A 26,530-nucleotide genomic window follows, 5' to 3' on the forward strand; every position below is an offset into this window, starting at 1 on the left:
AATGGCTTAAGAGAGCTTATCCTCATTTTAACTGAGGGCACAAAAAAATGAAGTATGGGCCCACAAATGTTTTTCAGCCTCTGTCAATCTCTACTAATAATCCACGGCACGAAACACCCCTTCATATCACCACCAGCACGGGTTTCCCATGCCTTTTCTCAGCACAGTGGTTATGCTCAATACCCACCACGCACAGCACAGCAGGTCAGTTGACAATACCTTACATTTATAGCATTTTTTCCTCGAGGTCACGGGGCTAACTTTATTCTCCCCAGCCACAAATCCAAACCTAAGTGTTTTGGTAATGAAGAAATCATTTAGGGGCTTCCCTCGTGGCGCAGTGGTTGAGAGTCCGCCTGCTGATGTAGGGGACACGGGTTCGTGTCCCGGTCCGGGAGGATCCCACATGCCAGGGAGCGGCTGGGCCCATGAGCCATGGCCGCTGAGCCTGCGCGTCCGGAGCCTGTGCTCCACAACGGGAGAGGCCACAACAGTGAGAAGCCCGCATACCACACACACACACACAAAAAGAGATCATTTTTAAAAAACTATCACTTTTTCAGAAATGTGCTTTTACAAACGCTACAACACATTGTACAACATGCTAAATTACCAAGCAGTCATCACATTACCACAGTGCTAGAAATTGTTAGAGAACACTGACCCAGAAACAGCCAACAAAGGCTTCAGTGGCCTAATACTGTCCATGCAGGCTCATACGGTTACAAACAAATGGCTTTCAATGGTACAAGTACAAGGTTAATCCTACTTAAACAAGAACATGCCTTGTCTCTTTTTATCTCTTTGGACCTGCTTGGTAAGTCAAGTTACATACTTCTTCAGGTAGAACAATGGCTGTGGTTTTAATTATCAGACCAAATTTTACAACGTAAACCAAAAATTAGGACCAGGTTTTTTTTTTTAATCATTAAATGAAGACTTTATAAAACTATGACTTTACAAAATTATAAAATAATGTTACAAAATTAAGATTTTGCTAATTTTAAGACTCTGAAGCCTAGAATTGCAGAAGACTCCTATTACTGTGAATGAGCGAGAGTGACAACCGCTATTTTACACCTGAGGATGCTGTGTGCTGTTCCCTACTTCCACCAGGTGGCCAGTCTCAACCATGGACGTACACCAGACTCCCATTTGCGTTTCCTAAGAAGGTACTGTGGGTATCACAGCACTTTTTGCTTTCATTATTTGTTTATGCACATACCTCATGATGCTAGTAATATATATAAGCATGCCAAATTGTTGTTTTTCACTTCACTGACAAAAGCTTCATGTCCTGCTTCAGAGCTTGTGTAAATAAACCACTAGAACAAAGCGGTGCTTGCAAGACTTGCTTGTTTATTGCTGATGTTTACTGACTTTAGTTTTTTGGCAGAAAGCGATACAGCTTTAAAGATGCCAAACTATTTTGAATCCTGTGCCTTGTGTGAGCTATAGCAGCAAAGGCAAGACATGAGTCCTTATTGTGCTGAATTCACATTGGCTATCTCCTTTCTTCAGAATACAAACGAAGTGCCACAGGCTAGAACTCATAGTGAGGGGCCCATGTGGCTAAAAAGCAGGTCCAGAATACTTTCACTTGAATGCTGGATTTGCTAACAGAGATGTGAATAAAGCTGTATTCGTGGTGCCTTAGAAAGAACACAAAAATGATTATTTTTGTTACAAAACATGAAACTATATTCTGTCTATATAACAGGACCAGGATTCAACATCCTGGTTGCCTTTCATGCTTAAATGAGAAAATACTTATTTTTCTCTCCTGGTTATCTTCTGAAAACAGATAGACTTCATTTTAATCAATGTCCCATTTCATTACCATCATCAAAGAGTATTTAGCAGAACATCTGTGAATCACTCTACAGGTAAAATTCAGTTTAACAACAAACCCAATTGTGAAATAATCTGCAAATTGTTGCTGCAACTCAATTCTTTAGTTTCCAATACAATCTTCTAATGAAGTGACATGACTTAAAATTACTAGCAAAGGGCTTCCCTGGTGGCACAGTGATTATGAATCCGCCTGCCAATGCAGGGGACACGGGTTCGATCCCTGGTCCGGGAAGATCCCACATGCCGTGGAGCAACTAAACCCGTGCGCCACAACTACTGAGCTTGTGCTCAAGAGCCCGCGAGCCACAACTACTGAGCCCACGTGCCACAACTGCTGAAGCCCACGTGCCTAGAGCCCGTGCTCCACAACAAGAGAAGCCACTGCAGTGAGAAGCCCTTGCACCACAACGAAGAGTAGGCCCCGCTCGCCGCAACTAGAGAAAGCCCGCTCGCAGCAACAAAGACCCAACGCAGCCAAAAATAATAAATAAATAAATAAAAAAATTTTAAATTACTAGCAAATATGAACAGATTTAGAAACCTAGTAATCAGCTTGCTAACAGGTGTTGAAATCCCAAAAGAGGGAAGAGGAATATCACTTTATGTCTGACACCTCAAGTACCTTTAACATCCGTAATTCTAATCAACTTAACTGTAATTCAAAATGATCACTGCCAATGATTTCTTCTCGTTAACTACCTTTTAGCAAAAATATAATTTCTTGCTTTCCATATAATGTTTTCTAACTGACCTCTTCCAACTTATAAATTATTTGACTAAGTTGGGTATACAATAATAAGTTGAATTACTTTCCAGTTATCAATGTGACATTTCTCCCCAATTTAAAAAATATTAACAAATACATTATTTCCTTCTGAATTGATCAGCTATATTTCTAAAAATGAAAACTGTTTTCCATCTTTCACATGAGTACACCTAAGATGATACCTAAGTAGCTACAAAACAGTCTTCACAATCCTATTTTTAATCCATTCTTTGTGTCTGCAACAAACTAAATATCACGAAATGATGGCGAGGCTTGGGGCCGTTGAGAAAAGAGGAGGTTACCCATAACTTGAGCAATTCCCCATCCAGTACCCGAATGCCCTTAGCAACGCCATCGTAACCCTCATCATCACACTCATAAACAGATGCAAACACCGCCCAGATACCTGCCCTCAGAGGTTCTTTGGTTTGCTTCCTCACACATAGAAACGCAAGGCATTTTCCTTAAAGCTCGAACACAATACCTTCCAGAAACAGCAGCAATGACATCGGTGCCAAGTATCTAATCTACAAAGTATTGATCCTATTAACACTGGTATTGCTGGATGGGAAACCCGGGCTACCTTTCCCATTTAGTTACACCTTCCAAAGATAAAGGCGGTTATGTTCAAAATCCAAACGAACTTCAGAAGCACCTCAAAATGCTCCCGTCCCAGGCATGGAAGCCTGGGCTCACTTTTCAGAGATTGTTTAAAAAAAAAAAAAAAAGGTCTCGTTTGTTCCCTTGGAGACCCTAGCATCATCCTGTCCTCAAAGAGAATCAACTAGTAAACATGAAAGTCCAGAGGTAAATATTTTCATATCTTTTTTTTTTTTTCTATAAGCCTCGATAACACGCCGCGAGGGAGGGGGAGAGAGAGAAAGGATAACGCAGGCAGGTACCACCCCCGCCTCTCCGCACAGCCTCACCCGCGCGCCGGGCCGTCTCCAGGCAGCCCCGCGCCTCGTACGCCGTCGAGCGGAGCCGGGACCGGCAGGGCCGTCGCGCCGAGAGGAGGCTCGGGCCCTGCGCCGACCGCGAAGTTTGCCGCCCGCCGCCGCAGCCGTGCCCCGGGCGCCCTCCGAGGTTGCGGGGCGGCCGGGGAGACCGTCTCCGGTGGGGACGCGCCCCTCGGGGACTTCGGTGAAGCCGGGCCCCGGCGCCCGCTCCCCGCAGCGGGCGGACGGATCCCCACCCCCGGCGCCCAGCCGGAGCCCTCCGCGCGGAGGGCGCGCTCGCCTTACCTGGCCCGCGGCGGCGGCGGCCGTGGCGGTGGCGGTGGCGGTGGCGGTGGCGGCGGCGGCGGGCGCTGGGCCGGGAGCCGCTCCGGCGGCGGCGGCGGCGGCGGCGGCGGCGGCGCCTGGGAGGGGAGGGCGGCGCCGGCGGAGGAGGAGCTCGGGCGAGGAGCGGGCGGGCAGGCGAGCGGCTTTGTTTCCACTGCGCGGAGCCACCGACCCTGCGTCACCATGGCAACCGCCGGGGCCCCCAGGCCCAGTGGGGACCCCCCGGCGCCCGGGGTCCGGGACCTGCCGGGCCGCCGCCGGGACCCCTGCCCTTCTCCTCAGCAGTCTGGGTGCTCCGAGGGGACAAGGACCCCCAAGGAGCCGCCACCACCACAAACACACCCCTCTCTCAGGCTCCGTCGCCAAAGTGTCGGTCTCGCCCCAGCAAGAGGGGAAGGGAGGCCAGAGGCAATTCCTCTTTACCTTGTAGTGGGCACCCCCTTTGGCTTCCCACACTGGACATTCCAAAGCCCCCTCCACACCTTTCTCCTTTGGAGCTGTACCCTCAAAACGGAAATTCACTGAAGAGAGAAGAAAGCAGTGCAAACTGATGAAGCGTGCAGCAACTGGTCCTGGTGCTCCTGTGGCCGCTGCCGCCGCAACCCCGGAGCTGCCAAGACGCACGTGCCGCCGCCGCCTCCTCCCTCTCTTACCAAGCTTCGCCTCAGCGGGTCTGGGCTCGCTCCACCCAAATCGGGTGGAGGGCTCCAGTAGGAAAGAGGGGGAAGGGGGCTTCAGTTTTTATCGTAAACACAGGATACGCTTGTAACCTTACACGCTAAAACTCAACTTTGAGGCTGCATTGTGAATCTCTGCTGTTGCCACTGCTCAGCTACTGGCGGTGACTGCTAAGCGTCTACCTTGAGCGCTGGCTTTCTCTGTGCCAAGCCCGGACCGTGCACTGCAGGCCACCGTGCTCGGTAGAAGATAAGGGTGAGGCCAACCTTGGCACATGCTAGGCATCCTCTCCTAAGGAAATTCTTGGTGAGGGAGGGAAAAGTACTAGCACACCCACAGTAATGCTTCCTCCAAAGGACAGAGCTGGAGGACAGCTACCACGGGGTGAGTCATCACCCCATACTATGTTTTCTTGAAAGATCAGTTACTGAACCCAAAACGTACAACGTCTTCGTATAGACCCCAGGGAGCATGGCATTTATTTTCTGGCACTTGTGAATCACCAAAGGAATGTCAATAACTTATAACAAAACCCCAGGGTAGCTGATGTTTTCTGGGTTTGCCACCTATCTGAGAAGCCATAAAGCAGAACAATGTTATTACCAATTGAAGCTACGCATATTAATTAATGAAAATAGAAGATTCATTTTATGGTGGAGAATAGAAACAGCTTGTTCCCCAGAACTGTTGGCCACTTTCCTGTACTGGGAACATTGGTACTTCCAGATGAAGTCAAGCGATGAGGTCTTTCCCACAGGCTGAAAAGCAGTTTGATAGTATTTGTCAAAATTTTAAATGTACATCCCTTTCACCCAGCTATCTCGATTCTCAGAAATTTGTCATACAGAAATACACAAGTGTATAATGATAGATGTACAATGGTGTGCATTGCAGCAATTATGTAATAGCAAGAATTTGAAACAACTTGTATGTCCATCAGTAGTGATGTACTTAAATAAATTTGGCACACTCATACCGTGTAATAATATGCAGCCATTAAAAAGAACAAAGTATATAAAATACATAAAAAGATCCTGATTCCTTATTAAATAAAAAAGAGGGGCTTCAGAACAATATAAATGGGGTGATCCCATTTCTGTACAAGGAATTTCTAGGTAGATAGAAACATAGACATAGACATATAGATAAAGGTCTGGGGAAATACACACCTAATTGTTAATAGCGGTTACTTCTGAAACTACAGTTTAAGAATTGAAGAATTATATGCAATTCGATTTGGTCTGATTTCTTTTTTCAGTGAACAAGTATTAGTAATTTTTCAATGGCGAATCAAAAGACCCTTAATAAGTGTTTGTTGACCTATGCACTGCTGCCTGGTTGAGACCTAAATACAGAACAGGGAATAACTTTTGAGTTGGCCACCCCTAACCCCGGATGCTGAAGGCTTGGGAAAGCCCACGTTGGGCCCACACATAGTGAATTCTTTCGTGACCTGGTTCTCCCTTATTCTGTGAGGTATTCTTGTAGACATTCGCTTTTCTCAAGGAGATTTAGTTTTATCTTAAGGTCTACCCCATTCTAGCTCTCAGACAAAATTACAAGATTGTAAGGAAACCATCCATTTAAAATTTGTCGCCTTACCTGCCAGGAGATATCATTTGAACAAGTTAAGTGGCAGCCATTAATCCAATGAGTTAAGTTGGAAATGAAGGTAGTACAGCTGAGAAAATTATTGTATGGATGCATGACTGGCCTTTCTTATTCTCACCATTTTTGAAATATGTAAAATAATGAATTTACTTTCCTAAAAAGATCTTCTAGAGGTGCGCCATCCAATTCAGTAGCCACTAGCCCCATGTGGCTATTTAACACTTAAAATGGGGCCAGTCCAAACTGACATGTTCAATAAGTGCAAAATACACACCAGATTTCAAAGACTTGGAACAATAACTCCAAAAAAGTATAATATCTCATTAATAATCCTTATATTGATCACATGATGAAATAATATTTTTAATATATTGGGTTAAATAAAATATATTAATAAAATTATTACAGTTTCTTTTCACTTTAACATGCTTACTAAAAACTTTTAAATTACATATGTGACACATTGGACAGCTCCGTTTTAGAACTAGTGTTTATGCTAAAAATCATCAAGAAACCCAAAGTTAACTTTTGGTTAAAACAAAATATAATTACCTCATTAATGCTTTCCAATTCATACATGTGTCATAATATAGCAATTTATGTTAAATGTTTTCAACCTATTGAAAATGTTAAACTTATAGAAAAATGTCATAGACAAATAGTAGCTCATTTGCTTATAGTTTAGAAAGATTTTACCACAGACACCAAAGTTAGGTTACCTGGGCCTGAATCCCAGCTCTACTGTTTATTAGCTACATGACCCAGGCAAGCAGTTTAATACATCTGGTCCTCAGTTTCCACATCTGCTAAACGGGCGTCGTAATGGTACTTACCTCGTTGAGTTGTTCTGAGAATGAGATAAATGAATGTATGAAAAATTCTAATTATGATGCCTGATCGTATACAATGCTGAATAAATTTTGACTATTATTTTTATTATACTTTGTCAAATCTGTCACTTATTCTCTTAACCTTCAATTCTGGTTAGTCTTTATTTGTCTGGTTGGTCATAACAAATCTTTTCATCTTCCTTTAAATAAACTGATTGGCACTGTGGCTGAGCCATCAAATTTTAATTCTCCTCACCCCTGAACTGGTTATAAAATTATTATCAAAATCAAAGAGATACTTTGATCCATTTTAAAATAGCAAAATCAATGAAAATTTTCAATTACATCAGCATTCATAATAATTTCATTTTGATAAAAGATAAAATTTCCAGGTTTAACAAAATGCAACAAATATCCTCAAGATAATATACATTCTATATATTATCATCAAATCCCTAATATGTAAACTAAACAAGATGTCTCGACTGAAGCATTTATTTAAGATTTTCCTGTTCTATAATTTGGAATTTGACTCTACCCGAGTCCTTATTTCTTTTTCAATTATAAATCATAATAATAGCTAATCTTTATTACACACTCTGTCCAAGGTCACACAGTTATTTAGTAGCCAAATTGCTAGACTCTTAAGCACTACACACTAAGAAGTTTCCTTAAATTATTTGAGAGCTTGAGCTCAAATATGTTTTATCCCATTAAGCTATGAGTTTAGGAATAAACAGAGAAAAAAAACCAAACTTCAGTCTTCTCCAGTTACAACCTCATTAAGTATATCTCCTTTGACCCCTGCCTCCTAGTCATGTTCTGACATTGTTTAATGAGGTAATATCAACATATTCGAAACACATGTAAAAAAAATACTTCTGTTATCTATTTTAAAATTAATTTTCTTCATGGATAGTTTCAAAATTATTGGAAAAGCCCAGTTCCAGCCATTTAGAAGTCTTGGGGAAAAATAAAAACAACAACAGAAAACCAAACATCCTTCAGAGGCTACAGAAGCTAAAAATTCAGAACTCACAAATTCCTCTCCTCCCAATACCACCCCCCTCAACCAGGACACTAGGCAAATCTGTTCTAAAAGGCAAATATTGACTATCGTGCCCTTGCAAGTAGAGAAAAACACACTCCTTTACACACTGCCCGTAAGTGGTATGGACATCCTTGCTCGAAGAAGGTGTTTGGGTCCCTTGGACTAAAAAACCTGTGACCATACAGGACAGTTTAAATCATATTTGTTTCAAAGGCTCCAAGAGATGCCCAATTAACATTCTCAATTCCTTCATCAGAGTGAATCTCTTAGAGAGATAAAAATCCAACCAAATGACAAGAATGTCACCTAACTTGAAATGAGCTCTGTATATCAATTCCTTCATCATTGTGAATCTCTGGGAGAAATAAAAGATCCAGCAAACAACAAGAATGTCACCTAACTTGAAATGAGTACTTTGTGTAATGTGTTGGTTGACAGAAGACTATGGATTCCCAAATGGCTCTAGCTAGCTTTCTTACCAAGGCCAAACAGATCCATTATTGCTGATAGGGCTGAAGGAGGACTAACTTTTCACTGCAATCCATTCCACAAAGATGAGATGAATTTTGAAATTACCTTGCTCTTTATCCAGGTATTGCGAAAATTATTGTCAATAATTGGAAGTGGCGATGTATTTAACCACTGAGCTATCTGACATATCAACATCAGTGTGAGAAATTTGCTGCTAATTAGAGTAGTGTATCCTGTAAGAATCCTGGAGAATACAGGCAAAAGTAGATAGGATTGAGAAGCACTGTCCTATTTAACATTTCTTAGCCCCTGGTGTTTATTGTGCAGCCCAATTAAAAATATATACATATTATTTGCCAGTGGGAAAAATAGCAGGGAAACAGAGAGTTAAACAAGCAAATACATCACAGTTCCTTGCCAAGAGCTCTCTATGGAGAGATCTGACGTGATACCTCAGCCAAAAGTATAATTTGATATCGACCAGATTCTATTAAACTTTTGATGTGCTTTAATCTGGTTTAAATAAGTTTTGCTTTAAATAAATTAATTTGGGGCTGTGTTCAAAAATGTTTTATTCAGAGACAGTGTAAAGATGTTGCTTCTGGGCTTCCCTGGTGGTGCACTGGTTGAGAGTCCGCCTGCTGATGTAGGGGACACGGGTTCGTGCCCCGGTCCGGGAGGATCCCACATGCCGCGGAGCGGCTGGGCCCGTGAACCATGGCCGCTGAGCCTGCATGTCCGGAGCCTGTGCTCCGCAATGGGAGAGGCCACAACAGTGAGAAGCCCGCGTACCACAAAAAAAAAAAAAAAAAAGATGTTGCTTCCTTTTCTCGGGTCATTAATAGAGGCTCACACCTCTTTTCAGGGCTCCCTGGCATCAGACCTTCTCCACACTCACAGCTTTCCTCATTCCAGTGGCAAAAATGTGTCTGAATATAAACCAGTTCCAACATTATGTTTTAACTTCATAGTTCATTTACTTATTGATCCCTGACACAGCTGCAAATTAACTCTTAGCAGAATGGAAATGATTTGTTTCTAGTTTCCTCATCTGTAAAATGAGGATATTGAAGGCTGCCCTTATTCCCAGTAAAGAATGTCATAAGTTTGAATTAGATCGTTCAGTAAAGCTCATTGATCAAAAGTTCTAAGTGATGCTAATGCTGAAATACTTTTGGAGTGAGAGACTAGAATTGGTATCAAAGGGAAACCACGTGCTGTACACATCATTATAATAGTAAAATGATTAGAAAGGCCCTCCTTGTGACTAGGTCTTTTGAAGATTATAAATGAAGAACTCTGTGCCATCAAAGCCATGGGTGTTGTGACCAGACAGGCTCTTCGTGGATGAGGCACACAGCACATCGAAGCAAAGATGCCCAGCAGCCTCCCGCTGTTGCGTCACCATCACTCTGAGAGCATACCTTGCTTTGTTGGACAGGCACAGATGACAGGAAATACCCAGAGGTAGGCTCGTTCACAGTGGCCAGAAAGGGCAGCTTAGGCAGGGATAGAGGTGGGAGACAAACTCTGCTCAGTGGGGTGGGGAGGACTCCAGGCAAAGGGCAGGGTAGAGTTACCAGATAAAATACAGGACGTGAAATATTTGGGACATACCGAAACATTTATTCTTTGTATTTATCTAAAATTCAAATTAACTGGGCGTCCTCTATCTTTATTTGCTAAATCAGGCAACATCAGGTACAGATGCAGCTCCTGGGAAGAACCTATTCTAGTGGGCAGAACAAGATCTCTCGTCAACACCCTCATGGTCAATGGCTAATAATGGCAGTGCCAGTGAATGGTCCACAAAGGAAGTGAGAGCAGGTGTGAGGAAGCTCTGGGAGAGGAAGAAGGCTCTTCTTAGAACAGGGGACAAGATCAAGGCTACAGGAACAAGAGGGAGCTGACCGTGAGTCTTAAAATATTGGGCCAGAAGGGTGGTTCCCAATGTTTCTGCCTCCAAACCATTCCCAGAACCAAAGAACCCTGAGAACCCGGAAGTGCACCAAATTTCCCAGCAAGGAGATACTAGAGTCTGAAAAAATCCACCCCAAAGCTTCTAACAGTCATGACCCCATGAATGAGGCTACCTCCCCAATTAGCAATGTTTTGAAGATCACTCTAGTCTATGGAGAACGGATTTGGAGTGAGCAAGATGAGAACAGGAAGACTCATGCGTGTATCAATGCAGTAGATCAGGTGGGAGATGATTTTGAGTTGGGATGATGGCAGAGGAGATGGAGACAAGTGAAAAGATTAAGGAGGCATTTAGAGGAAGAACAGAGAAGTCTTAGGAAGGGGTTTCCTCCAGGACAAGAAGGAGAGGATTGCACCAAGAATGCTTTCTAGGTTTCTGGCCTGCCGTGAAGGATTCCGTGCTGAGGGAGATTACCTGGGCCAGTTAGATTCTCTCTCCTGAAAGAAGACTGGGTAGAAGTGGACGGAGCTGGAACGTATGATACACGCCCAATGCTGACCACCATGCTCATCCCAGGGCCCAAGGAGGACAAGCAACTGCAAAGAGAGAAACAGAGACCAGAGTTATGTGACTCTCTAAGAGGCCTAAAGCCTCACGGGTTTGCTTTCTGTTTTCTGAATACATCAAGTGCATTCCTGTCCAAGTCCCCTGCCCAGATCTGCCTCCCTTGTATCTTTCCGATACCCCCTCAAATGTCACCCACTCGAAGAAAACTTTCCCAGCCATCCAATCTGCAAGAGCACCCAGTTTCTCATTATCACATCATAATCTTCCTTTATTGTTTTCAAAACACCATCTTCTAAAATTGTCATTCGCTTACATGTGTGTTGTCCACCACCCCCGCTTCTAGGATGCAAGCTTCCAGACCAGAGGGACTCTCCTGGCCCTTTCATGCTGTTGCCCCCACCCCTAGAACAGCAGCTGGCATGGTGGGCACTCACTAAAGGCCTGGTGAAGGGGTTCTGAACCGGATGGTTTCCCAGTTCCAGGTTCTAGCTCGCAGGGAGCCGGCCATAAATTGTTTTCTACCTTTGGATGCTGTAAATAGCCATGTCCTTATAATAACCTTTTCTCTTCCTTGATCTCATTCGAGTGGCTTCTTGACCTTACCAGCAAAAGGCCATACATGCCGCTGAATTAGATTTCTACACGGAGAAATCTAATTCAGCAGAGGGGCTGGATGAAGACCAGGGAATGCGCCAAATAGGTCAACCTCTAATAAAAAGCAAAGCCACGGACATTTTAACAAATTAGAACAGATATACCAAGAGAAGAATAATCCACTGGTAAGACACTAACCTGTTTTACTGTTGATGAACGTCAGCTAATTCAAAGGTTTTATTCCTTCCATGTGCAATCTCTGGGCTGGCCAGAGATCCAGAGACAAAGAAGGCGCAGCCCAGCCCTGAGGCAAGGCAGCGCGCAGGGCAAATAAGGGGTGACAGTAACCGCAGCACAGGCGGTGAGCCTTCTGAAGCAGTCTGCAGAGCAGGCTTCGGGTCTTGATGGCCACCAAGAAGGTAATTTTCCCACTGGTTCTTGCATAAAGGAAGGGGGTCATTCCAGGTAGGGGAAACAACAGCTGCAAGGCGCTAAGATGCTGAGCCAGTGTATCATATTCTGAGACCTTGATTCAGTGTGGCCAGAATTCAAGGTATTTATGGGCCAGTGGCAGGAATGATATTGGGACAGTAGCAAAGACCAGATTGTATGGACTTCTGTAAGGAAAAGTCCTTTTCTTTAGTAAAATTAAAACTCAGGATAGTAAAATCTAGCCCTGGAAAAATTCTTCCCTGGTGAACGGGACCTCACAGAACCTAACTCTCCTCCCTCCTGGAATTTCCCACTTCCTGGTGACTCTCAATGCTAACAGCCTCAGGGGCCCCTAGTTCTTCTAGCTGAAGAGCTGGGACTTTATTTTCTAGGTGAACACACACACACACACACACACACACACACACACATCCTTTCTGGAATGCTGTTTGACATTCTCTTTGAGACTGCCTTCAAAAGAGCTGAGCAAATATTAAAGCAGAATGTGATTAATAATGAAGTGTATTGGAAGTTAAGAGGCTGGCTGGTCCCAGTCCAGGTTCCCATGGATGGATATCCAGTGTCGCCAAGACCAGCGCCATTGTCAACGTCCTCAATGACAGCTTGCCGGAGAAAGGCAGCGAGCCAGCAATCCTCCAAAGCTGCCTGTTGTGTAGGCTGACGGAGATCGCGGAATCACAAGGGGCTTCAGTTAACTCACTTAACAGGAAAGACATTCATTAGAACAGTTTGATTTTCATGAAAACAAAACCTGTTGGCTGAGAGGTACTCTGTCCTTTCAGAAACTCACATTATAGAGGAAACCCCCAGTGAACTTTTTTTCTCTGCTTTCTGGCAATTTGCCACATTCTGTCAACTCCATGTTTTTACTTAAATTTCAAACCCACCCTCCTACTCACTTTCATTCTCATAATTCTCGTAAGGACTCTACTATATTTTATCTGAAATATCATAATAGCTTTTTAACTGGTCATGTGACCTTCAGTCTCCCCTCACGTTGTGTCATGTGACTCATTGTTTCTGGCTTCATCTTCCTAAAGCACAGCTTCGAACATGACATGCTATGCTCCACACTCTGTAACTCCCCATTGCCTACAGAAAGACAACCTTGCCCAACTCTTTTGCTCTCTGCAATCTGGCACTAACTTACTTTTCCCACTGTAATGCCTACTACATTGTCTTCGGGCCACAGCTGAACTAAAACATACTGTCCATCTGTAGCGACAGGTTTATTCAGCTTAGAGTGCCCTTTTCTCCAACTTTCCCCGGGTTCAAATATTACCCACCCTTCAAAGCTCACTTCAGATGCCCACCCTTCACTGAAGCAATCTCTCATCCTTTTGGTGGGATAGAATCACCCAGTAGCTCCCATAGCACATGACCTTTCATCTCTCTTGTTGAGCTTACTACCTTGCATTTTGTGCTAGGGTGGTATTTGCATATGTCAGGAATAAAAGCTCCTGAACCACAAAGCTTGGTGTCTTCTCTTTGAATCCCTCATAGCCCCTAGCATGGCTTCTTTCCCCCAGCCTGGTGTCTTGCCCTCCATTGGCAGTTTGTTGAATTAATTAGGTAAGTATTTCATCCCACATAGAACTCCCAGCCTAGGTATAACTTCCTTCAGGGTCATTGCTGTGGCATCTTGTTTAGTTGTCAGACAAGAGTGCACATCAAGGATTTGTTTCGTTTTTCTCTTTGGTGTGGGAAGTGGTGGTTTGTTGTTGGGGGTTTTGAGTGAAGGCAAGCTGAAGAGGTGCTCATTTGTAAGACGTGGCCTGGAAATTAACTCATCCCACTGCTCTGAAGGCACTCCTGTTGGCACAAAAGCCCAGCTTTGGAGTTGCAATCTGAGCTTCCTTCCCTGCGTCCCTAATTACTCACGAGGGCTTCTTTTGTTGGAGGTTTTTTTCCTTCTTGGACTTTTGCCCTGCTTAGCCCTGAACACCCTAGCGCTAGAGACACATTTGTTTCATCAGCTTTTACTCCGAAAGGATTTTATAGGATCAATTTGCTTAAGCAAACTTTTAATTTGGTTTTGTTTTCTCTTTAGGGACTTTATTTGTAAAACTGGAATGTGTGTGTGCAAAATCAGATGATTAAAGTGATTGAAATGCCAGGGAGCAGAAAGACGGCTCAGCCTCAGAGGACACTGGGCCAAACAAACGGCATACGTCCCAGATATATTCGTCTTGACTGTTTTCACATTTGTGGCAACAAAATGATCAATTACATTAAAGTACCTGTGTCTTAGTCCTTTCGGGCTGCTATAACAAAAATACCATATACTGAGTGGCTTCAACAACAAACATTTATTGCTTACAGTTCTGGAAGCTGGCAAGTCCAAGATCAAGGTGCCAGCAGATTCAGCTTGGTGAGGGCCAACTTCCCAGTTCATAGACAGCCATCTGTTTGCTCTAACCTCCCATGGCAGAAGGAGAAAGAATCTCTCTGGGGTTTCTTTTATAAGAGCATGAATCCCGTTCATGGACGGTCCACCCTCATGACCTCAGCGTCTCCCAAAGGCCCCACCTCCTAATACCATCACATTGGGCAGTAGATTTCAATATATGAATTTGTGGGGAACACAAACATTCAGACCATAGCAACTTAGAGCAGGAAGGATGCCTTCAACTACTAGGAAGGAAATAACTGACCCAAAGTAGTACCAATAACTGTGTTTATTTCATAAAACAAGACGTCTAGAGGAAGGCAGGTCTGCAGGAAGGCAATTCTCATGACATCCGCAACGGATGGGCTCTTGCTGTCTCCTTGCTGTCCTCTCCCAGTAATTGTCAGTGTCCCCAAATGGCTAGCATGGCTGCAAACGTCACGTCTTCACACAACTACCTCCAACAGGTAGAAATGGGATGTGACAAAAGGCCTTTTTCATCATGTTCCTCCCTTTAATCGGGGAGGAACATTTTTGTCCAGAATTTCTCAGCAGCCCTAGTTTTGGTGAACCAAATTGGGTCACATGCTCACCCTGGGCCAATCACCATTGAAGAGAAATTCTGAAGCGTGATCGGTGTAGACCAATGACATCATTCACTGGAGCTGGGCACATTGTCAGGTAAAAAAGAAAGGGGCTCTGAGATCAAGAAAAAGTGGACAGGGTTATTGGGCAGGCAGCCCACTGTACCTGCTAAGTGCTGTACACTGCTCCCCATCTAGTTCAATATTGAGAAGGTACTTTATGGGCAATACAGATAAGAGTGAATTAAGGACTTTCCATACAGATTAATCCAAACCAAATCAAATAATAATAATGGCCCACTGTTATTGTTGTTATTTTTATCATCATCATCAAAAAGGATGAGGATAAAGGGCTGAATCTAAAAGACCAAGGCTGTCTTCTCGATTTAAGCTATAGTTGTCCTGGATATGTTTATACAGGGTTACTGAAAACATTTATCTTATGTTTACTTAAATTAAGCTGAAAGGCTATCACTATTTATTCTTTTCATGCTCGTTGCTAAATTAAATAGTGGCTGTGTATAATTACCGGGCCCTGGAGGCTTATCCCAACCTGTGGGGAAATTCCTCTCCATCTGTCCATAACTGGGAGCTTTCATTCAAACTGAGTCACCCAACCTTTGTCACTTCCTGCTAGCCTGACTACAGCTGCCATTTATCTTTTATCACTGCTTCCCAGGATGCTCCCTTACAGCCTTCCTTTTATGGTTCTTCTGGCTCACCTCAAATCTATTTCCTTTATTCTTGCAGGGATGGCTCTTCCCTCGTGTCTTGGATTCACAGATCCACTGCCGTGTTCTCCTGACTGTGTTGCAATCTCATGTTGCCCACAGACATAGACATTCCCCCCAAGGGAACCCTTCAAAGTTACAAATCTAATGTAAGACTACAAATATCAAGAGCGTTCTTTGAAGCTCAGCTCCATTTTGAGCCGTTCAAGAGACAGCAATGGGAACAAACAGAGCAATTGAACAATTCAAGAAGGCAGATGAAAACACCAGGGAACAGAAAGATAGTTCAGGCTCAAAGAAATCTCAGAAGACCTTGGACCAAATGACTGCCCATATTGTAAAGAGACAGGAGGAGCATGAGAGCTGTTGGAGGTCTGCTATAGAAGGCTGATTTAGGTAAATAAGAGAATGAGCCGGGCTTACCTGGTGGCGCAGTGGTTGAGAGTCCGCCTGCCGATGCAGGGGACGCAGGTTCGTGCCCCGGTCCAGGAAGATCCCACCTGCTGCGGAGCGGCTGGGCCTGTGTGCCATGGCCGCTGAGCCTGAGCGTCCAGAGACTGTGCTCCGCAATGGGAGAGGCCATGACAGTGAGAGGCCTGTGTACCGCAAAAAAAAAAAAAAAGAGAATGATACATGAAAGATAGCTAGGAGGAGGAACAGTGATGGAGAATTGGATCATACGCTAATTCCGAAGGCTTTCATTGATGCTCTGACTTTAAGTCACTTAATAGAATGTCAAGGTTTGTCTCTGCTGCGCCATCTTTCTCCATAGCCTGCTGTTAGCCACCCACTTTCTCACTAGGTTTAACAGTGAAGCAGAAGTGGAACGTGGAATACCTAATAATTTCTCCTATAAAAAAGAATCACTCTAACTTCAGGCAAGATCTTTCTGCAAATTTAGTTGCCTTGAAATCCTCTGATAATACATACTGAAGAATGAAACAGGCACTATTTCATGGACATGCTTGCATATTATTTCACTTTACCACTCATAAATCCCAAATCCCCAACCAATTTTATTGCCTGCTCCATCTTTTTTTTTTTTTTTTTTTTTTTTTGCGGTACGTGGGCCTCTCACTGTTGTGGCCTCTCCCATTGCGGAGCACAGGCTCCGGACGCGCAGGCTCAGCGGTCATGGCTCACGGGCCCAGCCGCTCCGCGGCATGTGGGATCTTCCCGGACTGGGGCACGAACCCGTGTCCCTTGCATCGGCAGGCGGACTCTCAACCACTGCACCACCAGGGAAGCCCCCATCATGTTCTTTTTAATACTCCTCCAACACCATCTATGGATTCTGACCTACCTCTCCTCCCAGATTCAAAAATAATAAAAATAGAGTTTAAGGAAAAGCTGTCTTCCTGTGTCCGCCAATGGCTAGGACTTGGTCCTTGCTAAACCTTCTGCACCTCGGTGACAGGACTCAATGAAGAGTCCCAGATGGGGAGCAGTAGATAGGGCATCTGTATCAGCTCCACCCTAAGGGTGCTCTTTCTTCCTGTATATTAAATGAGGAGGGGTTTAACCAGGTGATTTCCTCTCTCACAGGCAGCATGACCTATGATTAAGAGCAGAGATTCCTAGTTCTACCCAAGAGACTCTAAGTCAGCCTCTTGAAAGCTAAATAACCTTGGGCAGCATCCTTCAATCCCCCAGTGTCTAGGGTTAGGTTTCCCTGCCTGTAAAATAGGGAAGATTAAAGTCCCCACCTCATGAGACTGTTGTGAAGATCACAAAAATTAACATATGTAAAGCGCTTAGCAGCGTACCTGACTAAGTTCTACATGAGTAGCTGTAGCAGACTATGGATTCTTTTTTTTTTCTTTAACAGCTTTATTGAGATATAATTCACATACATACAATTCACCCACTTCAAACGTATGATTCAGTATACTTAGAGTTGTGCAATCTCCATGACACTGAATTTTAGAACATTTTTATCACCCCAGAAAGAAACCCCATGCTCTTTAGCTATCACCCTATCCTCTCACATCCCACCCCCAACCCTAGGCAACCACTAATCTACTTCTGTCTCCATAGATTTGCCTATTCTGCCATCTCATATAAATGGAACCATACAAGACGTTGTCTTTTGTGACTGGCTTCTTTCACTTGGCACGCAGTGTTTTCAAGGTCCATCTATGTTGTAATATTATACCAGTGCTTCATTCCTTGTTATTGCTGAATAATATCCCATTGTATGGATATATCCATGTATCAGTTAATGGACATTTGGGTTGTTTCCACATTTTCACTATTATGAACAATGCTGCTATGAACAATCACGTACAAGTTTTTGTGTGGACATACATTTTAATTTCCCTTGGGTATAAACCAAGGAGTGGAATTGCTAGGTCCTTTTGTAACTCTGTGTTTAATCAGAACCGCCAAACTGTTTTCCAAAGTGGCTGCACCATTTTTCACTCCCACCAGCAGTGCATAAGCATTCCAATTTCTTCTCATCTCTACCAACATTTGTTGTTTTCTGACTTTTTCATTCTAGCCATCCTTAATGGGTGGGAAGTAGTATTTCACTGTGGTCTTGATTTGCATTTCTCTAATAACTAATGATGTTGACATCTTTGTATGTGCTTATTGGCCATTTGTAAGCTATGGATTTTTATAAAATACCTCTTGCTCATGCTTCAGGAAACATATCACCAGAGATATTCTGAGAGCAGATCCAGGTCCTAGGTTCCCAAGAGAGTTTGAGTAGATCCAGTTCATACAATTTGGCCCTTGCCAGGTGAGGACACTAGCCATGTGTTTAATGTCATACCAGTCAAGGGAAACTGAAAGAATAGGATCGTTCATCTTGAGTTCAATATGCCTTCTATTTAGCTTACATTTCTACCCAGGCCTCTTTCGTGTCTATGAAAACTCTTTTATTCCAGTATCTTCCAAAGACCCCACTTACCATAATTTGGGTTTTCTCAAATTCTGCTGCCTTGATGTCATTTTGATGTGTGTAAGCCCTCCCACTGTAAAGTCTTCAAAGATATGGAACATTTATATCTTTCACGATGCACATGGAAGTAATCTGTACATATACTAACTGAGAGGGTCAAAGTCTTCCCACATCTCAAGAATGGGCCTCCTTAAACTAGCCAAAGCAGTTTAAGCCAGATTTACAAACTTGAACAAGTTAATTCACTTCCACTCCTGCATTGGTCAAATGAAATTCATAATCTCTAATTTATAGAGCCCTTATGAGTAGTAAATGAGAAGTTGTATCTATAGTACTAGACAAATAATAAGCACGGAATAAAAGGCATATGCCTACCAATCAGTTTACGCTGACTTTAAATTATTCTGTCTAAAATCATCTGCATGTTGACTCTCCAACCTCCTGGGGCCAGCAGTGCACATCAGGACTCAGATAGGCGCTGCCTAAGAATACAATTTGCTGAGAGGCTGGGAAATTAGAAGGAGGGACTCCAGACCTACAGGGACCAAATGGACGAGGCTGAATTGTCAGAGCACTTCCAATTTGTAAGGCTTGACGTGAATGAGTCAAGGCAGGAGGCAGAGGCACTGGGCGATCCAGGGAAGCCCTTAACCACCTGCCCTCCCTGCATGGCCTCGGCCCTCCCTGTTCAGCTTTGATTCTTCTTATTTGGCCTTGACCGTTGCTTCGATGCTGCTGGGGTTCTTCTCTGAAGCCTCAGAAGAAGAATCAAAGCAGAACAGGGTTCTCCAGCTCTGAAGAGAAGAACCGCATCTCAGACAACTAAACGAAACATCCATCAGAGAGGCAATCTGTCATCTTCCACGTTCTTTCCCTTACCAGGGTTTTACAACCCAGGGGTCTGATAGGAAGGGGCTAGAAGGCCCAGCAGTCTAGTCACTTGCTGCCATCTATGGGTAGGACATTAAAAGTGACTTAAGGGGAAATGAAAATTTCTCATATCCATTACTGCACATTCAAATGAAATTCTATGGAAAGTACCAAAGATTTTTTTGCTTATTTGTTGATTTTTCTGCTTATTTGTTGATTTTTCTCTTATGCAGAAACAAAAGAAGGAAGATTTAAGATATCTACCAACTCTACAACAAATATCACCAAGTCTTCCTGAGAACAGTGATTCACAGATTATGCTATCGGTTTGAAAACTAAATTGATTCTGATTTCTCTAGCCCACCACAGCCTTTAACAGAGAGCAAGCTGAAAAGAAGAGATCAAATTAGGTTAAGGGATTTTTTAATAACAAAAAGTCATTGTTCTGATGGAAAATAAGCTCATCAAAACCTATTATAGCAAAAGTCATTTGTCATGGTTACCATGGAATTAGGCTCTTCACAATTATTGTGTGTGTGTATGTGTGTGTGTGCATGTTTTTCCAGCATCATGATTTAATTAAGGGAGCATATTCATTGTAGAGAATATATTGATGATTGTAAATGTGACTCCTCATTACAGACTTAAAATTGTTGAAACACCAAATCACAAAGATGTCAATTATATATCCAAACTACAGGTACAAAACAAGTACATGTATTTTCCATGCTCCAAAATTGAGTACACACTGTACTGTCATAGGGAAGGGGTTTACCAATGAAGACCTGAAAATAAAGTACTCAAAATACCAAAAGTACCAAAATAAAATGTATAATAGAAGTTTATAAAAACATGTTTGACAATAGCAGAGAGGACCCTTTTCATTTCTGAGCAAAAATGCGTTTCATTATACATACTCTCTCCTAAAATGAATAAACTGGTCACTTGAGAATGCTCTGTTTTCTCTATTATACTACAACATTCTCTATGTCTTTTGAAAAAAAATATTGTGCAGGAACTATGGGATAAGCATACATGTGGATGGAACAGCACGATTGCACTGGTTCTTACAACTCACTTCTAGATAAGGAGAAAGTGTTATTCATTAGTATGGCCCAGTCTTAGTCAATATTCAGTTTGGAAAGACACTGGGTTAAAATCAAAATGATCTGAAGTTCCAAGTTCTAGAATTGATGATTTTATATGCCATTGTATTAGTCAGGCTTCTTTTTTTAAAATTTTTATTGGAGCATAGTTCATCTACAATGTTGTATTGGTTTCTACTGTACAGCAAAGTGAATTGGTCACACATACACATATATCCACTCTTTACATTCCCCTCCCATACAGGTCATTATAGAGTACTGAGAAGGGCTCCCCGAGCTACACAGGAAGTCCCTATTAGTTATCTACCCTTACATATAGTAGTATGTCTATGTCAATCCCAATCTCCCAACCCATCCCCCTGACACACAATTATTTTAAAATAGTACTTTCACTCCACAGCTAAAAACTTATGCATACAGAAACAGAGGAATGGGCTTTAACATGAAAAGCTCACTTGTGACCTGAAATATTTATACCAGCTTTTCAAATAAGTATAAAACATTTACCAGTTCCGCCTCCAAAGACATCCTTGAAAAGGACAGGAAATATAACCTCTGATTCACCAAAAACAGAAACAAAAAAAGTTTTGGCTTCTCTGGTCTGCTGATTTTAGGCAAATTTAAAAGTCTAGGGTAGGTGACTAGAACAAGAAAATGGGAAATGGCGACTTTAATTGGGCGATGGAGGAAGACACGCTGTGCACACAATTCCTGAAGCATCCACCATATTACTGGTTGATGTGCCATCTCCTAAGTAGATATGAGATATTTGAAAGCAGAAGTAGTATTTTATACATGTATCCTCCAAAGGTATTCCAAATGCCTAAAGTTTAGACAATAAATATTTTTAGATATCTAGCCAATAAAAATTTATTTTGCACCTACTATGTACAAATCACTGTTCTAGGTGCTTATTCTAGGCACTGTTACGGGTAAAAAGAGGGACAAAGGAAGGGAGGGAGGGAGGGAGGAAAGAAGGAAGGCAGGAAGGAGGGAGGGAGGGAGGGAGGGATTTTAGTGTGTGTTGAAAATATGAGTGCTAACTTTAGCAATGCAGGCATGATACAAGGCAGGAGAAATGGTATCTTGTTGGATGGGTAAGTTCAGATGAGGTCATTTGTTTTAGCTAGTAAGTTTGCTGTGGTTTAGCCTACATTACCAAGAAGACGTAATGCATAAAGGTTAAACTCTGGTGGGGTATGTTAACTAACTTCAAGTGGATTCGTTGATTACTTGCAGCTGAGGAAGGCAACAGCCTCACCTTTAGGGGAAAAAGAAAATAGATTATCTCTTTTGTTTGCAACTCTATCCCTGGCACTTAGTTCTTGGCACACACAGCTCAATAAATATCTGCGAATAAATATTAGTATCATACCCTCCTCCTAGAGGCCTTATCTGACATACTAGTGAGAATGAGGCCCTCAGAGAGATGGAATGATCCTCCCAAGGTCGTTTAACAAGAAACTTTGAATTCCCACTGGTATCCAAATGCTCGATTTCTGAGATCCCAAGGTTAGTCGTTTGACTAGACCATGTTATACTGCTCAGATCTCAGATTCTAGTCTTACTGACACTGGCAAATAAATACACACAGCCTCTTCACCTGCCTTTGCCACAGAGCCTGACTCTGCCCTCCTGTCTGAGGCTATCCGACAGCTTCCATGATCACTGAACTACATAAGCATCCAAATGAGATCGTACTCCCATCTGTTAAGGGCCATCAGAGCCCCCGTGCAATGAATTTCAATTTAAGGAGCTTTATGTCCCATCTGGAGCAAGAGGATTCATTCCTCTATGACAGAAAAAGATCACTGTGATTTTAACCTGGTTTTCATGGAAATGACTCAATTCAAGTTTTAAAATTTAAATGACATTTAAATATTGTATGTTTCAGCACACAGAGGGAGAATGATCTTGCCAGCAATTATTTTCAAAGTCACATTTTCACAGCAGTAAAGGCTCATTAAAAATAAACCATAGAGTCAAGAACTCTCATGGCAGCTTTGTTTGCCAGAGGAGAAAACTTGAAGCTAAACCAAAAGTATATCAAATGAGAGGAGATACAGAAATTGTGTTATGTTCCTACCATGAAGCTATGAAACAGAATGAAGTAGATCTACATGTGCCAATGTGACAAGATTTTTAACGTCTACCAATAAATGAAAAACACAAGATGCAAAACGCTGTGTGTGTTTCTAATACTAATGATAACAGCAGTAAATGTCAGTATGTGCATATCGCAAAATCTGGAAGAATATACAACAAACTATAGACAGTAGTTACTCTAGGAAATGACATTATGAGGTAATTTCATTTTCAACCTTATTTATCTCTGCATCACGTAGATTTTTACAAGCATCACATATTACTTCTGTAATTTTTTAATGCTTCTGTCTCATTTTAAATATAAATAGGTATAATAAATTTAAAATTAATAAACCAGAAGTTTTAAATGACAGTTTATATCTAAAAAGAGCGTGGTCCTTCTAGAGAGTTACTGTGTGCCACAAGCATTGTTCATATTCTTTAGTCCAGTAATCTTTAATACAGAAAACCTTTATCCAGAAAGCTGTTTAGTACAATTCTGTTGTAATAGCAGAAAGTTGGAAATGACCCAAGTGGTTACCAGAAAAAACGGTTAAATAAACTGCCATTCTCAATAAAATATTATGCAGCCTTTCCATAAGAAGTGTCAAGAAGACTATAAAATAACATGAAATGCTTACATTATAATATGAAGGGTAAATGGCAAGATATAAAATTATATTTTCAAATGTGTGCAGTCAGATCTTTCAATGGAAAATGAAACGGAAAGAAATTTACCAGAGCTGAGAATAATGTTATTTTGATGGTGACGCTCTTGTTTATTTTTCTTCCTTACACATTTTCATAGTTTCCAATTTTCTAAGTACCACTTACTACATGTATAATGGAAAATAATGTCATCAGTGCTGTTGATGGGATAGTATAGACGGCAGCATTCTTATTACTGGCCTGGTATAGAAATGTATTCACATTTTTTCTTTTACTCGATCCTCAGGTTCACTCGAAGGGAAAGTGAGTTCTCGTCCTACTGCTGCTCCTTACTTCCCCCCATGCTCTGGAGCAAACAACCAACCTCTTCACTCCATAGCTGTGAAATTAGACCATGTCATCGGACTAAATGAGAAACTGAATAATTTATGAAAGATGAAATTCCCACAAAAGAAAGTCTGTTCTTCTAATGATTAAGCTAGGATCACAAGCGATCAACCAGTGACTCCTGGAAGGATTGACAGTTCAACGTCAGGACAGTTGAGCTCCAGTCACAATTCAGACACTTAGTGAATACTCTTCCTGCCAGTTAGCTAATGGCTACATTTTTCTTCAACATTATTGCTTGTAAAATAACTGTGTTGAACTAGAATCTGAATTTTAGACATAGAATTTTCCTAAAATGAAGGGAGTAGGAAGTACCTAATGTGTGCCAGGAACATGATAGATACCACCTTTATTTGACATATAAAGAAACGAATATATAAAGAGGGTACAAAAGTTGACCAGGGTAGTGACTGATCAAGGATTCAGTCCCAGGCCATCTGACTCCTTCTCTTTAAGATTTTGTAGGTCTTTCCCTGTTGACCCTACGTTGATACGTTGACATGACATGACGTGACTTGAATATCCCACCCCCGTTCATGTGAAGAGGGAAACACTTCTCCCAAAATATGCAGCCCTAATGAGTGTGGCCACCCTGAAGTGTGCTTATCATTCTTGGAAGAAGGTTAAACTCAGCACTCCCTTTTCTCAAGATTTTGTTCATACCTGGACAGCACTTAGGAGAATGGGATAAGAGGTCAGATGTGAAGGTCATGAGGTGGCTAGATTTCCCACCTTGCACCCTGCCTGGAAGTTGACTTTCAGTAGCATAAACACCAGGAAGGAAACAAATGAGATATTGCTGTCAATATTTTTTATTATCAGGGGAATGTATGTGTGATTTCCTTATAGCATATGCCTAAACTATAATAAATATAAACATTTCAGTCCTAAAAGTATAACCCAAAATGCAATTTAAAAGAAGTCCTCATATCACCAGCCACTTAACTGGTGGAAATGCTCAGACAAGTGGAAAACTAAAATTACTTTTTTTTCCCCTCTGTCCAGTATCCATGCTGTAACAGATGCGGTTGGTTGTATAGCTCCAAAGCATCCTCTGCCTGTTTGCCCTTCACCTACTATAAACTAGAGAGGATGAAAACCTCAGAAACTTGTTTTGCCAACATACCTTGAAGGGAGGGTAGCTAAAAACCCAGTTCTGGCCAAAGGTTTGTGACCGAAATCTCCTTGGGGGAGCAGGGACTATAGGAAATATATTTTAACTCCCTAAAAAGAAGAAAGATTGCCATTCTGCCCTCACCTCTTCCACTTGTTTCCTATCTTCAAATGTAATCACAGTATCTGGAGCTGCTATGTCACCTGGTAACCATGAAGCAGCACAGCTTAGCATGAAAAAGTAACACACTTAGGCTAGAGCAAAATGATAGTAGGAAGTGTCCTTGAAGACACTGTTGAGCTGCTGCACCAGACATGGAAATGCCTATCCCAACTTCTTGTTTAGTGCTATAATTACATGCTTTCTAGCTTGAACTACTATTTGTTGGTATCAATATCATATTACTTGCAGCCAAAAGTATTTTTAACCATATGTGCCCCAAAGAGAGCTTTCATTATCAAAGGAGCAATTCTGAATCTCTGTAAATGATAAAAGGAGTCACGAAAGGTACTTAAATCTTTTGGACTTGAAAATATAAAAGGTAAATAATTAACTTTGTTACACTGCCAACTATAAGCCAGGCACTGTGCTAGACCCTTCGGGTATGTTACCTAACCTACAATTTCCTGTGGTTGTTCATATACTGACACTGAAAAGCCTCTGATTCAGAGAGCTACAAAAGCTCAGTAAGAGGAAGTTTCCCCAACAATAATGGAAAGAAGCTCAAGAAAAATGTGTGTCCAGGCGGAGTGAGACATTAGATGCCCATATGAACAGGACATTGTAGAATCTCTTTGGGTGTCCTGTGTTCCACCCCCCTTGACTCAGCTCTGATTTTGGTCACACCTGCAGTAGGCAGTTCCTACTAGTTTAGACCCACACCTAAGGAGCCCACTCTGAGCCTTCACCTCCTGTCTCCACGACCTGCCTCAAGTATTTCTTTGAACTCTAAGGAGCCCACTTAGACCTCATGAAGACATGGCCTGGACACACAGGGCAATTAACACTCCTAGGGTGACCCCCAACCCATGGAGGTTGACAGAGCTGGTGGTGGATGATGCCCCAAGTCTTAACCTGTGGAGAGAGAATTCTGGGAGGTACCCTGCTCAGGGGCAAGTGGAATTGAACCCCCATCACCTGGATAACTCACCCATATATCAGCTTTCCCTCTTTCCTAGTCTACCTCTCTCCACGTCTTCCTTTCTTTTTCCTGGAATCACCCTTCCTTCAAGTCTATGATTCAGGCTTATCTCTCAAGAAGTATTCAAGCTATGATGGTAATTTTCTTCAAAACGTGTATGTTTCATATTAACTTTTTCTTCTCCTTCTTCTTCTTCATATTGTTAGCTTTTCAAAATGAATCTATATCAAAATGGCCAGGCTGGAAGATTTGTCAAAATATTATGGACTCATATTGAAAAGTCTTCTTTCTAAGATGTTGGCTTTGTTTGTTTGTGCCTGTGTGTTTTAAGCCACACAACTCTAGTTATTTTCTGCAGTGTGGTATCACTGTGAGCTGAAAAAGAGTACATACAATTCCCACTTTGCTCAATGGTTCTGCATCAGCCTAGGGGTGTGTAAAGTAAATCCCTCCATAAGGTGTGTGTGAGT

The sequence above is a fragment of the Mesoplodon mirus genome, assembly GCF_964341445.2.
Source record: "Mesoplodon mirus genome assembly, chromosome: 12".
Classification (NCBI taxonomy): Eukaryota; Metazoa; Chordata; class Mammalia; order Artiodactyla; family Ziphiidae; genus Mesoplodon; species Mesoplodon mirus.